The sequence below is a fragment of the Schistocerca serialis genome, chromosome 8 (assembly GCF_023864345.2).
Source record: "Schistocerca serialis cubense isolate TAMUIC-IGC-003099 chromosome 8, iqSchSeri2.2, whole genome shotgun sequence".
Lineage (NCBI taxonomy): Eukaryota > Metazoa > Arthropoda > Insecta > Orthoptera > Acrididae > Schistocerca > Schistocerca serialis.
In genome coordinates this window covers 185,341,424-185,357,052 of record NC_064645.1, presented here as the reverse complement: position 1 = coordinate 185,357,052, position 15,629 = coordinate 185,341,424, and positions in this window count along the sequence as shown.

Sequence of the window (15,629 nt, the reverse complement as noted above, 5' to 3'; positions counted from 1 at the left end):
CCAAACCTCTTAGTGGAGCAGAGCACTTCTGCGTGCTACGCAAGAGTCAGTGGATGTGAAACCAGCAGCTGGGAATAATTGACGCCAGGAATACCACCAGAGAACATGTGAAACGGTAGAGGACGGATAAGGCAGTCACAACAGTTACAACACTTCAACGATTGCTGCCTACAAGAAGGTTATTGTATCACATCTAATACGGATGTTTGAAATGGTACAATTACTACATCTAGCACGTTCGCTTGATAACGGTACTTTGGTATGATCTCTTGAAACAACTGAGTAGGATATATTCGGCCTCATAAACATTCCATCTGTGTAAATAAAAGATCGTCTCACCTAAAGAACATAGTCATCTCTCTTCCAACACTGCTCACACAATGAGAGCACAGTTCGATGCAATTTCGTGGGGTTTGCTCTGTTACGACACTTCTTCGAACATTGAAACACACGTGATCTTGTAAAAGGATTGTGAGTCCATACTATCAATTTAACTTGATAAGAAATGCAGTGGCCCACGTTATGAGAAAGTATTACTGTCTCTCATTGAGGCGAATGATGGGTTACCCACGTGTCTCCATGCAGGTACTGCTCGAGATACTATGCCCACATTAGTTTTCAACAACATAATACTTAGGTTTTGGAAACCAAAAGATCATTAAGAGGGTATTACCACATCCTTAATGGATGTTAGCCTATAAAGTGGAATTACTTTGTTCTCTACAGATATAGGCTGCTTTAGAATTAAGCTGATTAAGTTACAGCTAGAACAGTAGTGAGGATTATACTCTGTTCCAGACTGAGCAGCAAGTTTGAGGTAAAGCGTACAAATTATGATTTGATATATTAAAAAAAAAATTACTTTGACACAGCTGTCGCGGATTCACAAAAAATTTACTCATAGTAGGAGGTTAACAGAGCAGCGTGTGCGAGATACACAATGTGATCAGAAGTATCCCAACATCTGGCTGAAAATGACTTACATATTCATGGCGCCCTCCATCGGTAATGCTACAATTCAATGTGGTGTTGGCCAACCCTTAGCCTTGATGACAGCTTCCACTCTGGCAGGCATATGTTCAATCAGGTGCTGGAAGGTTTCTTGGGGAATGGCAGCCCATTCTTAACGGAGTGTTGCACTGAGGAGAGGTATCGATGTAGTTGGGTGAGGGCTGATACGAAGTCGGCGTTCCAAAACATCGCAAAGCTATTCTATGAGATTCAGGTCAGGACTCTGTGCAGGCTAGTCCATTACAGGGATGTTATTGTCGTGTAACCACACCGCGATAGCCCGTGCATTACAAACAGGTGCTTGATGGTGTTGAAAGATGCAATCGCCATCCTCGAATTGCTCTTCAACAGTGGGAAGCAAGAAGGTGCTTGAAACATCAATGTAGGCCTGTGCTGTGATAGTGCCACGCAAAACAACAAGGAGTGCAAGCCCTCTCCATAAGAAAACCGACCACACCCTAACACCTCCGAATTTTACACTGGCAGATGACGTTCACCGGGCATTCACCATACCCGCACCCTGCCATCGGATGGCCACATTGTGTACCGAGATTCGTCACTCCACACAACGTTTTTCCATTGTTAAATCGTCCAATGTTTACTCTCCTTACACCAAGCGAGGCGTCGTTTGGCATTTACCGGCGTGATGTGTGGCTTATGAGCAGCCTCTCGACCATGAAATCCATGTTTTCTCACGTCCCGCCTGTCATAGTAATGGCAGTGGATTCTGATGTTTGGAATTCCTGTGTGATGGTATGGATAGTGTCAGCCTATTACACATCACGACCCTCTTCAACTGTCGGCGGTCTCTGTCAAACAGACGAGGCCAGCCTGTACCCTTTTGTGCTGTACGTGTCCCTTCACGTTTTCACTTCCCTGTCGCACCGGAAACAGTGGACCTAGGGATGTTTATGAGTGTGGAAATGTCTCGTACAGACGTATGACACAAGTGACACCCAATCACCTGACCATATTCGAAATCCGCGAGTTCTGCGGAGCGCCCCATTCTACTCTCTCACGAAGTCTAATGACTACTGAGGTCGCTGACATGGAGTGCCTGGCAGTAGGTGGCAGCACAATGCACCTAATATGGAAAACTATGTCCGGATGGTTCTGATCACACAGTGTAGGTACATTTCTCTCCTCACATGTAGCACAGGCTAATTACTCAAATATGTACCCATTTCCGAACATTTAAAGCGTCTTGCCATTAATTGTTCCACTTTCAAAACTTATCATGATCTCCTTCTTCTTCTTTGGTCTTTAGCTATCAGGTGGGCTATCAGCAGCTTGCCAAGCATTTCTGTCTCCGGCCATTTTCTTGAGTGCAGTATAGATGGTGGAACTTGTGTCGACCATGATACGGTTGATGTATACTAGACTAGGTTTGTCTCTTGTGTTCTTCCTTTTTGCTGTCCTTTCAGCAACACCTTTAATGACACCATAATATCTCAGCATATGGCTGACACATGTGGCGTTCAATAAGCTTTAGGAGACATAGCTGCACGTTATCTACCCTGCAGTGCTTCAGTTCGCTTACTATGTTCTTTTCACAGAAAATCTTGAGACTGCTGCGATAGAACCACATCTCGAAGGCTATTAGTTTTTCTTTCGCCTCCTCGATTGTCCGTATTTCACGTCTGTACAGCGGCACATTCCACACAAAATCTTCATGAGGTCTTTCCTCAGGTATTGGGCTATGAAACGAGATGTGCAAGGTTCCTGCTATTGTTAAAAGCAGCTCTTGCCTGCTTTATTTGGCTTGCAATATACTTCCTTGATCCGTCTGAGGGTGGTTTTACTCCATAGGAAGAAAAAGGATCCAACGGTCTCCAGTCCCTCATTGTTAAGTGAGCGCTGGGCAACGGTATTTTGTCTACTCATCAAGATTAATGAAGCTATTGAATGTGGAGTTATAAGAACTGCTGTTTTATTACTTACAGGGAGTTAAGAACTGCTACCAGAATGCACCACGACAGAATTTATTTCGCGTGAGGGTATATCCATGGAGTCTAGGCCCCTCTTCTTCAATGAATAAAATCAATACGGCCATTTCCCCTTGGTAAGTAAGGGCCAAGCAACTGTTAGAAAATCTTGACGTGGTGGTGGTGTTGATGATGCGGTCTCCCGTTTGATGTATGATGAGACGCAGTTTCCCCCAGTAGTCTATTCTGTGAGAGGCTCTCTACTTCTCCACAAGTGCAGCAGCCGACATTCATTTCAACCTGCTTACTGTGTTCAAGTCATTCTCTACCTGTACAAATCTTACAACCCTTCCATCTCCTCTCCCCACTCACCCTCTCGGATCACCCTGTTAACAACATAAGATCCTATCTATCCGCACGATGCATACTAGAAACTGATCCCAGCAATCAGCGAATTGTGTGATAAAAGACTTTTTCCTCCATTTCGATTCATTTCCTCCTCGCAAGTTACACGCTGTACCCAGTTTATCTTCAGTACTCTATTGGAGAAATATATCAAAACTATATATTCCATTCTTTCTGAATTGTCTATCTTCATGCGTTCCACTCATGTACATGGCTACACTATAGACAAATACCTCGAGAAGACTACCTAGAACAGAAATTTATATTATAGGTTAACTAATTTCTGCTTTTCAGAAACGTCTTTCTTGCTATTGATGTCCTGATGTTTAGATGTCATCTACTTTGATAATAATCTGTTACTTTTGCCCAAACAACAAAGCTCAGTTTACTTCTCTCAGTGTCATTTGTTAATATTTTTCCACCTTCAGCTCCTAATTCAATCCTACCGCATTTTACTATCCTACTTTTACTTTTGCTAGTATTCATAGGTAATTTCTTTTCAAGGCATTACTCATTTTGTTCTACTGATAATCAAAGGAAATCCGTGTGTCTTACAGAACTGTAATGTCATGAACGCAGAGTTTTATTTTTTCTCCCTGAGCTTCAATCCCCATACCTAATTTTTGTCTACTTTCCGTACTGCTTGCTGAATTGCTAGGTTACAATCGTATCTCACTCCCGTCGTTAATGCTGTATGCCTGCGAGATCCTGAGACCTTTATAATTGCACTTTGTTTTATGCACGAGTTTTGGACCACATCACTCCCTGTATTTTATCCCTGTGACGCTCAGAAATGGAACTCCTACCGATTTACTTTTTCCTTGCAGCAGTCTGTCTTCAGAGTCCTAAGGTCGGAAATGACTTACTCGTCCCCATACTTCCGCGAAACCTCTGCTACCAATGTCTTCATTAATTCGTATTAGATTTTTCGTGACCATTCCGTTAACTTTGAAACTTGTGAGCACTTGGTCTGTCTGGGAATGGGAGTATTACGTTTTTTTGAAAGTCTGAGCGTATATTTCCTGCTTAGGATGTTTTACGTATCACGTGGAACACCTTTTTCAGGTTCCCTACCAGTGATCTGAACAATTTTGAAACACTGTAGTGCACGCCAAGAGTCTTTCTTCGAATTAGTTCTTTACTGCTGTGTGAAACTCTTTTTAGTGTAGCGTATTTCACTTCGAATCTTCATCCACTTCCCTTTTTAAGTTGGTTTACTTTGTAGGACCCATTCATACGTTAAATCCAGTTTTCAGACCTCTGTCCTTTCGTTCGTAACGGCTTGCCAGATAAGCGTTTGATATTTATGCATGTGAATCTCTCTCCTCTAATGATTTCCATAATTTTCCCATATATGGTATTTGACTTTACGATTGTTACCCACGTTTCTATTGTTTCGCATTTCTTCTGCATCCAGCCTTGTTTTCCCGTTTTCAGATTACTGCAAAACTTATTTTTACGTGTATGTATTCACGTTTGAGGCTTCATTTCCTGTTTTTCTTTCTTAATTTTCTTCTTTAAAGAGTTAAAAGCAGCAGCTGGTGAATTAGGCAAGAATTCTATTGGAAATAAAGTTTTTGCCCGTTTGATTCTCTACTGCCCTCTCTATTTCATGTGTTCAAGTTTTCCATTCGTCTTGTAATGCAATGCTTCCGATTTCTCAGTGGGTTTTGGACTTACCCCGGACCGTTTTTCCAGATTTCAATCTTTCTGCAGCTTCTTCAATTTCAATTAGCCGTTTATATCCAACAAAGTATGGATATAGGCCATAACTGCTCCTGGAAAGAAAAACAAGTTTAAAATCTGGTTTTCAAATCTCTGTCTTGTTCATGCACAATCTGAGAGGCTTTGAACAGATAGGGAATAAGAGCAAATGGGGAATTCTGCGTTATTTGCGAATCCCCAAACCACATAACGCTTGTAACTGACACAGTTCTTCGTCGTGTGGTAGTATCATTTTCTGAGTCTATACTAGCACTACTGAAGGCGAAAAGACCGACATACGTAAAATTTGTATCCCGTAGTTCAGTTGACGTATACAGGTCAACTGAAGTACCGGATACTGGTGCTAGCAAGACGAAAACAGCGACATGTGTAACATTCATGTGATTTACCCATATTGGTCAGTTGAAATACAGAATACACATGTTATAATTGTCGTTATTTCCCATTCGCTAATACTAATTAGTATCATATTCTTCAGTTGACTTATATAGCTCAACTGAAGAATGCGATGCAATTTTGACTGCTATTGGTTTTCTTGACGTCGATAGCAAAACTGTGATAAATTTCAGTCGATACTATTACTATCGAAACCAAAAAAAATTGTATCCCATACTTCATTTGACCTACATCGGTCAACAGGTAGCCAATTTTACGTACGTAGATTTCCTCGTTTTCATTAGCAGTAGTATCTTTTCCTTCAATTGACCTATATATGTCAACTGAAAAATGGGATGCGAGTATTATGTATGTAGATATTTCCGCCTTCGCTAGTAATACTATCTGCGTAAGAACAGAATGTTAGTAGTAGCGTAGACCTCTACAGTACAACTGAAGAATAGGATACCAATGCTAACGAAAACGAAGAAATTGACATACGTTAAATTCGTATCCCATACTGCAATTAATCTATACATATCGACTGAATTTCGAGATACAACTCATATATATGTCAACTGAGGTATTCTATGCTACCACTACTTTTATCCTTTTTTTCCTTTATTTTTTACACAAGTACCAGGACTCAAACAAGCGATATCCTTAACATTATGGTCGAAATATTACTGGACGTTATGTACGTCTATCACCTGTTTCTCTCTCCTGCATTCCTTAGTTTCTGAACACTTGTCTCAGCTGTTAAATCTGTGTAGTATATCATCTCTGGAAAATTCTGACGTCATTGGTCAGAGCGGACGGGTTGTATGTATCCTGCTCTTCAGTTGGCCCGAGACTTTTAGTTATAGACATGCTGCCAGTATGAGAATCTTAGCGCTACATTATTGTGAAGTCGGTGATAATGGAAGACCCTCTTTCCCATACCATACACTAAGTCATCAGCTTCTAATGTCTGTGCAGTAATAATATTCCAATATCTTACGTCCTAACTGTTAAACATTATCGCTACTATCCATATTCTGAATTTCTTTTGACTCTGAAGTAAAACAGTGATGCTCCATATATAAACCTCTTGTTCACCGCAATGTCTGAAAACTCTTACCAATTATTATTATTTCGTAATGTAAGTTCTAGTGTATAATGTTGTTTCTAGTTTAACCAAACACCTAACACTATCTTGGTTGCCTAGGTGGACGGTGCCAAGATGGATCAAGAGGAGGAGAGAGTAGCAGAGTGTCTTGTGGATGCTGTCAAGATGGAACAAGCCTGTAAAGATTTAGAGGAGGTGGAACCCGAGAGTCTCATGGGTGCTGCCAAGATTCGTGAAGCGTGTGGAGAGATTGAGGAAGGGGCAGATGAGGGTGTCGTGGGCGTTTCTGATATTGACCCAGCATATAGAGATGAGGAGGAAGCGGCAGCTGAGAGTGTAGTGATTGCTGCTAGGATGGAAGAAGCCCATCAGGATTTAGAGGAGGAGGCAGCTGAAAGTCTCATGGGTGCTGCCCAGATGTGTGAAGCGTTTGGAGAGACTGAGGAAGCCGCAGATGAGGGTGTCCTGGACATATCTGATATTGACCCATCATGTAGAGATGAGGAGGAAGGGGCAGCTAAGGGTCTCGTGAATGCTGCCAGGATAGAACAAACCCATCAAGATTTAGAGGAGGAGACAGCTGAAAGTCTCATGGCTGCTGCCAAGATGGAGGAAGTCCATGTAGTGGTCGAGGGGGCAGCTGAGAGACCCTGTAATCAACCCTCGGGTGCCACTTGCACCCACTGAAAAAATGTTCGTTTGTTCCTTTAAGTTCTTGTTTGTGTTCTGATTTTGTTCTTTTTCTTTTTTTTTTTTTTGTTTCGTTTGCGTTCTGAGTTTCACTTTTGTTGTGTTCATTTAATGTTGTTTGTGTTTATTCATTTTTCAATTTTCATTAAGAATCCTTGGTTTATTTAAAACAAAAAAATAAATTTTACGTATTTCACCAACTGTGCTCTTGTTTTTTAGTGTACATCTGCAACAATAATAGTTGCCGAATTGAAAGTATGTTTTATTTTCAGTTTATTCTACAGGTCACACTCTCTCTGTCGTTACAATGAAATCAACAATAGACTAAACCCAGGGCTCAGGATAAGGCATTTATGAAGCTCATTTCAGTGACATTGAAAGGTCTGTGATATATACACGATAATAGTCATCAGTTAAGTGCTACATTCAGTTCTGTATTGCAAACATCACCTAATGCCGATTTACGTAGTATGATTTTATAGTTGTTAGAGAGGGTTAGGTAACCAGCCGTAATATCGTTGGTCCGATGTCTCTAATGACTCTGGGTAGGATCATGGCCTGGACAATTGTCCGCACTTGTGACCAATCTCTGTGAGTGCATTTCATGGCTGCAACACGTGTGGCAGTGCGTTGGATGAAAAATGCCGAAAGAATATTGCAGAGATTGCTGTAATCTGTTCTCCCATATACAGCTAACTTCTTTTTCGTAGAAGCGTACATCCTTCAATCTGAGAGTTGACAGATTTGCAACATATTTTGTTTGTGCTCCTCCCTGCTTCTCCACTGAGTTTCTTTGTGGCTTGTTTAAAAATACTGCCATGACATGCCGGGATATACAAACTGTAGTCAAGCTGCCATAGTATCATTATTTTCTGGTATGATTCTGCTCTAATCACACATGCGCAATAAATTGGGTTGTTTCAGTTTTCCTCTCATTTTAACTCGGAAAAATCCCTAGAGGAGAAATAGAGTAGGAATGGTGCTGTGGGGAGAAGTCCAAATTAGAGCACCTATCTTTCTCTGGCCAGCTTCTCATCTGCGTAGCACGGTAATATGATACGCTGTAACGTGAAATAAATGTGTCGTATGCCACTCAGCTTGATTATGCCACTCATTCCTATCCTCAATGAGTATTCTTGCACTATGTGCTCATCACAAGTATGTAATAGGACCCAGGTATTTACGGTTAATGGGCTACGAAAGTACGTGCGTGAGCAACAGAGACTTTTTCCGTATGCTACACCAACGTGTATTGTTTGAAAGCAAGTGTGTGGTGGAAAAACAAAGCATACAACTTCGTAAGTACATATAGTAGGTGCAGGGCGTGATGTAGCATCTCAGTATGCTAAATGGTCTCATTATTATTTAATTTAGTGTAATGGATATGGAAGGGAAGTGTCCTCATTAACTAATTGGTCGGGTTTATAGCTGGGCCGTAATACAATCACTTTAAAAGTCTTAAGAAATCAATTGGGGCACCATACGCCTACCAGAAATTGTGGCAATCAGAACGGAGACTGAATATTTACAAACGGTACACAGAGAGAGCACACCTACCCACTGATTGTAGAAGTTAAGCAAGTAAGCGTAATAACAAAAAGAAGGTGAGCTCATCGATGTATCAGCGTAACAGAATTCACAACATCGCACAGGCCAAGAAAGAAAAAAACCTCATCGTCTATGTAGTTGTGACCACGTGCGAGCGTAGTAGAGATATTTCACATATCTTACCCACAGCTACATCGTCCACACATCGAATACAACGCACACAAAAGATTTATATCAAATTCTCATTAACACACGCACATTGCCTGATCTGAAAGCTATGCACAAGGAGCGGTTGCCCATTGTCTGTACAGTCATGCGCACATGGCTTTTTTAAGACAATGGTATACACATTACGCACCATTTAATAGATCTTGATTCCGATAAAATTCACACAGTAATATTCTTTCTCAATGTATGTTTTCACACGCATGCTGCCTTAAATGAGAGCCATTGATGAACGATGAGGGCTCATTTTATGCGTAGCCATGGCCACGTGGTACATGGAGAACAGTGGCATACAGTTTACTGACGGTGAGATCATTCTTCATTGGAAGAACGTTCACACGATAATATTTTTGTACAGTACACACAAAAACACGCAGCTCATTCGCTATGAAATGTCCGAGTTCAAGTGAAAGCTAATTGTCTGTGCGGCCATCAACGACAGACGATGGAAGGCAATGACTGATGCGTTTCACACAAAGAAATCATCAGTTGATCCTATACAAATTGCTGGAAAAATAAGAAAGGAGCACCTGTAATTAAATAATGATAACATAAGCAGTCCTAAAGCTAAAGGCTAAAGGCTAAAGGCTGATGATTCAATGACTGCACGATGGAAATTCCATCAGACTTTGCTCTCCATATTGGATTTACCAGAAATATAAAAATTAATGTGCATTATAACACTTCGCTACTGTTAACAGACTTACAAGAAAAGTGATTAATCAGTTACCTTTGTAAGTAACTCATTCTCGTACCTCAGACAGCAACCCGAATGTGACGCTCTGATGGAGCGACCGTTCACTTAAAAGACGAAGATACGATGCCTATCGTGGCATACAGATGAGGCAGCATCGACTTTCTGTTCCACGGTGGAATAAATTTAATCATTTCCGTTGACCTACCATGGCACAACACATTTCAGACTACTGTATATCTACGTCATACCCATTTTGTTTGCATTCTTTCCCAGAAACACAGGTAATTAACAACTTGACATTACACATGCATTTATGGATGCATCAACAAACATTCATGCTCTTGAATCACTCCCCGCTATCTACATGGTAATACAATGCGGACACATAATTGAAAAAGGTGGTATGTGCACTAATTAATAACTAAACCTGTTATCCACTATCTTCCTCAAGAGTCTACTGGTACACTGGATAGGTACAGTTATTAAAAATATAGTTCTACTGACACAATTAAAAATGAAGTAGCACTTGTATAATGCAAGAAATACCAAAAGCAGCAGTAATGTAACGGTACATATGGTAGCCTGTCAGCATTAATGTAATATTGTAACTATCATCTTATACAGAACTCAAATGATTGGGTTAACTAATGTTTTGATTAAATAACCTCCTCCTTCCATGATCATGGCCAAATGGTGATTTTTATCCACTTTATACAAACTCACTATTACCGAGATACAAATTGAGTCGGAGTTCGATACAGACTGATGTATCGAGATATTATGGTTCTGCTAGATCTTATTTATTCGTTGAGTATACCAACTGTGCTGATCTCGCCTTGCTAATCGCTTAAAATTAGAGTGAGATTGTCTGCGTACGCCTCACCTGCACTCTTCATCAGTAGGAATGTAAGGGGTTTAAGGGTCATGTGTGCACACCATTCCTTCCTCCGAAGATTGTAGGTAGAGACTCCGACTGTGGCAGGTGGAGGTCATGTCCCTGCCTAAGCCGTGCCTATTTCTGTCATTTCATAATGTTTCTGCGCTCCAGTATCACGCAAGTGATTTACCAGCCATGAAAATCGAAACAGCCAGTCAGAGTACAGTATTAAACTTGCCTTTAAAACGAAACTGCCAGTCGCTCTGCTTGTTCTCTGTACCTTCTAATAGCCAACAATTCTCCAAATTAAATATTACCTATATTTCTTTTATGGACTGTGTTAAGATATTGATAATAATGGTGTACCTTACAGTACTTCAGTGTCTAAAATATATTTATTATCTATCGAAACGCACGTTTCACTATCGTTGTTGTTGTTGTTGTGGTCTTCAGTCGTGAGACTGGTTTGATACAGCTCTCCAAGCTACTCTATCCTGTGCAAGCTTCTTCATCTCCCAGTACCTACTGCAGCCTACATCCTTCTGAATCTGCTTAGTGTATTCATCTCTTGGTCTCCCTCTATGATTTTTACCCTCCACGCTGCCCTCCAATACTAAATTTGTGATCCCTTGATGCCTCAGAATGTGTCCTACCAACCGGTCCCTTCTTCTAGTCAAGTTGTGCCAGAAACTCCTCTTCTCCCCAGTTCTATTCAATACCTCCTCATTAGTTATGTGATCTACCCATCTAATCTTCAGCATTCTTCTGTAGCACCACATTTCGAAAGCTTCTATTCTATTCGTGTCGAAACCAGTTATCGTCCACGTTTCACTTCCATACATGGCTACACTCCACAGAAATACTTTCAGAAACGACTTCTTGACATTTAAATCTATACTCGATGTTATCAAATTTTTCTTCTTCAGAAACGCTTTCCTTGCCATTCCCAGTCTACATTTTTATATCCTCTCTACTTCGACCATCATCAGTTATTTTGCTCCCCAAATAGCAAAACTCCTTTACTACCTTAAGTGTCTCATTTCCTAATCTAATTCCCTCAGCATCACCCGACTTAATTCGACTACATTACATTATCCTCGTTTTGCTTTTGCTGATGTTCATCTTATACTCTCCATGCAAGACACTATCCATTCCGTTCAACTGCTCTTCCAAGTCCCTTGATGTCTCTGACAGAATTATATTCTCCATGGATTTTAATACCTACTCCGAACTTTTCATTTGTTTCCTTTATTGCTTGCTCAATATAAGATTGAACAACATCCGGGATAGGCTACAACCTTGTATCACTCCTTTCCCAACCACTGCTTCCCTTTCATATCCCTCGACTCTTATATTTGCCATCTGCTTTCTGTACAAATTGTAAATATCCTTTCGCTCCCTATATTTTACCCCTGCCACCTTCAGAATTTGAAAGAGAGTATTCCAGTCAACATTGTCAAAAGCTTTCTCTAAGTCTACAAATGCTAGAAATGTACGTTTGCCTTTCCTTAATCTTTCTTCTAAGATAAGTCGTAAGATCAGTATTGCGTCACGTGTTCCAACATTTCTACGGAATCCAAACTGATCTTCCCCGAGGTCGGCTTATACCAGTTTTTCCATTCTTCTGTAAAGAATTCGCGTTAGTTTTTTTGCAGCTGTGACTTATTAAACTGATAGTTCGGTAATTTTCACATCTGTCAACACCTGCTTTCTTTGGGATTGGGAGGGTATTTCGCCTGTCTCATACATCTTGCTCACCAGACGGTAGAGTTTTGTCAGGACTGGCTCTCTCAAGGCTGTCAGTAGTTCTAATGGTATGTTGTCTACTCCGGGGGCCTTGTTTCGACTCAGATCTTTCAGTGCTCTGTCAAACTCTTCACGTAGTATCATATCTCCCATTTCATCTTCATCTACATCCTCTTCCATTTCCATAATATTGTCCTCAAGTACATCGCCCTTGTATAGACCCTGTATATACTCCTTCCACCTTTCTGCGTTCCCTTCTTTGCTTAGAACTGGGTTTCCATCTGAGCTCTTGATATTCATACAAGTGGTTCTCTTTTCTCCAAAGGTCTCTTTAATTTTCCTGTAGGCAGTATCTATCTTGCCCCTAGTGAGATAAGCCTCTACATCCTTACATTTGTCCTCTAACCATCCCTGCTTAGCCATTTTGCACTTCCTGTCGATATCATTTTTGAGACATTTGTATTCCTTCTTGCCTGCTTCATTTACTGATTTTTTTTATTTTCTCCTTTCATCAATTAAATTCAATATTTCTTCTGTTTCCCAAGGGTTTCTACTAGCCCTCGTCTTTTTACCTATTTGATCCTCTGCTTCCTTCACTATTTCATCCCTCAAAGTTACCCATTCTTCTTCTACTGTATTTCTTTCCCCCGTTCCTGTCAATTGTTCCCTTATGGTCTCCCTGAAACTCTGTACAACCTCTGGTTCTTTCAGTTTATCCAGGTCCCACCTCCTTAAATTCCCACCTTTTTGCAGTTTCTTCAGTTTTAATCTACAGTTCATAACCAATAGATTACGGTCAGAGTCCACATCTGCACCTGGAAATGTCTTACAATTTAAAACCTAGTTCCTAAATCTCTGTCTTACGATTATATAATCTATCTGATAACTTTTAGTATCTCCAGGGTTCTCCCATGTATACAACCTTCTTTCATGATTCTTGAACCAAAGGTTAGCTATGATTAAGTTATGCTCTGCACAAAATTCTACCAGGCGGCTTCCTCTTTCATTTCTTAGCCCCAATCCATATTCCTTCTCTCCCTCTTCCTACTCTCGAATTCCAGTCACCCATGACTATTAAATTTTCGTCTCCCTTCACTACCTGAATAATTTCTTTTATCTCATCATTCATTTAATCAATTTCTTCATCATGTGCAGAGCTAGTTGGCATATAAACTTGTACTACTGTAGTAGGCGTGGGCTTCGTGTCTGTCTTGGCCACAATAATGCGTTCACTATGCTGTTAGTAGTAGCTTACCCGTACTCCTGTTTTTTTATTCATTATTAAACCTACTCCTGCATTACCCCTATTTGATTTTGTATTTATAACCCTGTATTCACCTGACCAAAAGTCTTGTTCCTCCTGCCACCGAACTTCACTAATTCCGACTATATCTAACTTTAACCTATACATTTTCCTTTTTAAATTTTTAACCTACCTGCCCGATTAAGGGATCTGACATTCCACGCTCCGATCCGTAAGAACGCCAGTTTTCTTTCTCCTGATAACGTCGTCCTCTTGAGTAGTCCCCGCCCGGAGATCCGAATGGGGGACTATTTTACCTCGGGAATATTTTACCCAAGAGGACGCCATCATCATTTAGTCATACAGTAAAGCTGCATGCCCTCGGGAAAAATTACGGCTGTAGTTTCCCCTTGCTTTCAGCCGTTCGCAGTACCAGAACTTCAAGGCCTTTTGGTTAGTGTTTCAAGGCCGGATCAGTCAACCATCCAGACTGTTGCCCCTGCAACTACTGAAAAGGCTGCTGCTCACTATAGCTTATTAAATAGCAAAATTGGTTATTGTACACATCTCCTAATTGTCTTTGGTAATTAAAAAATTACGAAAGGATATTGGCATTGCTATTTTAGATCTACCTGAGGCAATGAACTCTCTGTACAAAGATCGAATGTTCATCACCTGACATATTGTTAAGCACTTTTATAGAGGGGGAGGGGATGGAAGTTTTATGCTTAAATATAATCGATGTTACTGAACGCTAATACTGTTTGTATTACTTTAGAACTTTAACATACATGCGGTAACGTGTTTAACCATCAATGTTTTATTTTTATGGTACTTAAGTACACACGCTACAACAGGAATGATACTTTGTGACGAGATACCTAATGCCTTGTATCACTTGGAGTGCATATTATTTTTAATATACAAAGTAAGTTTTATCATGTTCCCAATACAATATGCAAACACCCAACATGTCCAAAGGATAAGATCGTGTAACTCCCACCTGAGGCCTAAAACCCTAAACGCGTATTCTCAAATTAACTGAAACGGTAATAATACATGTACATCTATAACTGTGATATAACCCGTGATGTACTAAAATAACTTGCTAAGCTCGCAGCTCATAGCTTTTGTTAGCTATACAAGAGACTGTGGGCAAAAATCAAGCTGATCAAGCATCATTTTAGGGGAGAAGATTACCGTCTCATGACAAGACCTTTAATGCACTTTATCACTAAAACTACGTATTCGCGTAGTACCAAAGTGTAACTTTGCACTGCAATATTATGACGTGTAAAGAAACGAAATTATGCAAGGAAATGGTGATGTACTTTACGGATAAACAAAATTTTTTACGTGAACATTTTGATCACTGAAGCAGTTTTGCAAGGCACAATGGATCCTAAAATTCCATATTTCCACGTGTATTTGTCTGTGTTATTCTTCACAGTACTTTTGGCTGATATGTTGGCATCAGTGATATAACATGCATGCTTATCAACGATTTCATGCTGACTTTTGTACCACAGATTAAAGAAAGCAAGAGTTGTATATATTATTTATCAAAATACGTAGAACTGTTTCCTAGAAGAATACAAAGCACACATGGCACATGATCTGACTCAGAGTTTAAAGTGCACTTGTCAGTGGGAATATGCTGATGTTTCTATGCTAATAAACATTTTATTCCTACAGCTAAATCGTGTACATTACTTGCCAAAACTTATCAACTAAAACTAATATCAAAGTCAACTAAATAGTAAGCCCCAAACAAAGGAATCAACTGTATCTCCCTATGGACAATTATAACAAATTGCCTCATGTATTACTACGTTTCAGCAAATTTGTAATAGATTACCCCATGTTCCAACAAAACTGCAAGAAATTGCCCCTTACATAGCCTTATTTACAGCAAAGTTGTTACAAAGTGCTCCAAAAATTATGTCATTACAGCAAAATTGTAAGATGTTACCACAAAATCCGCTCTGCCACAGCAAAATTGTAAGAAAATTATGCTATATTACAACAAAGTTGTAACAAATTGCCCAATATAT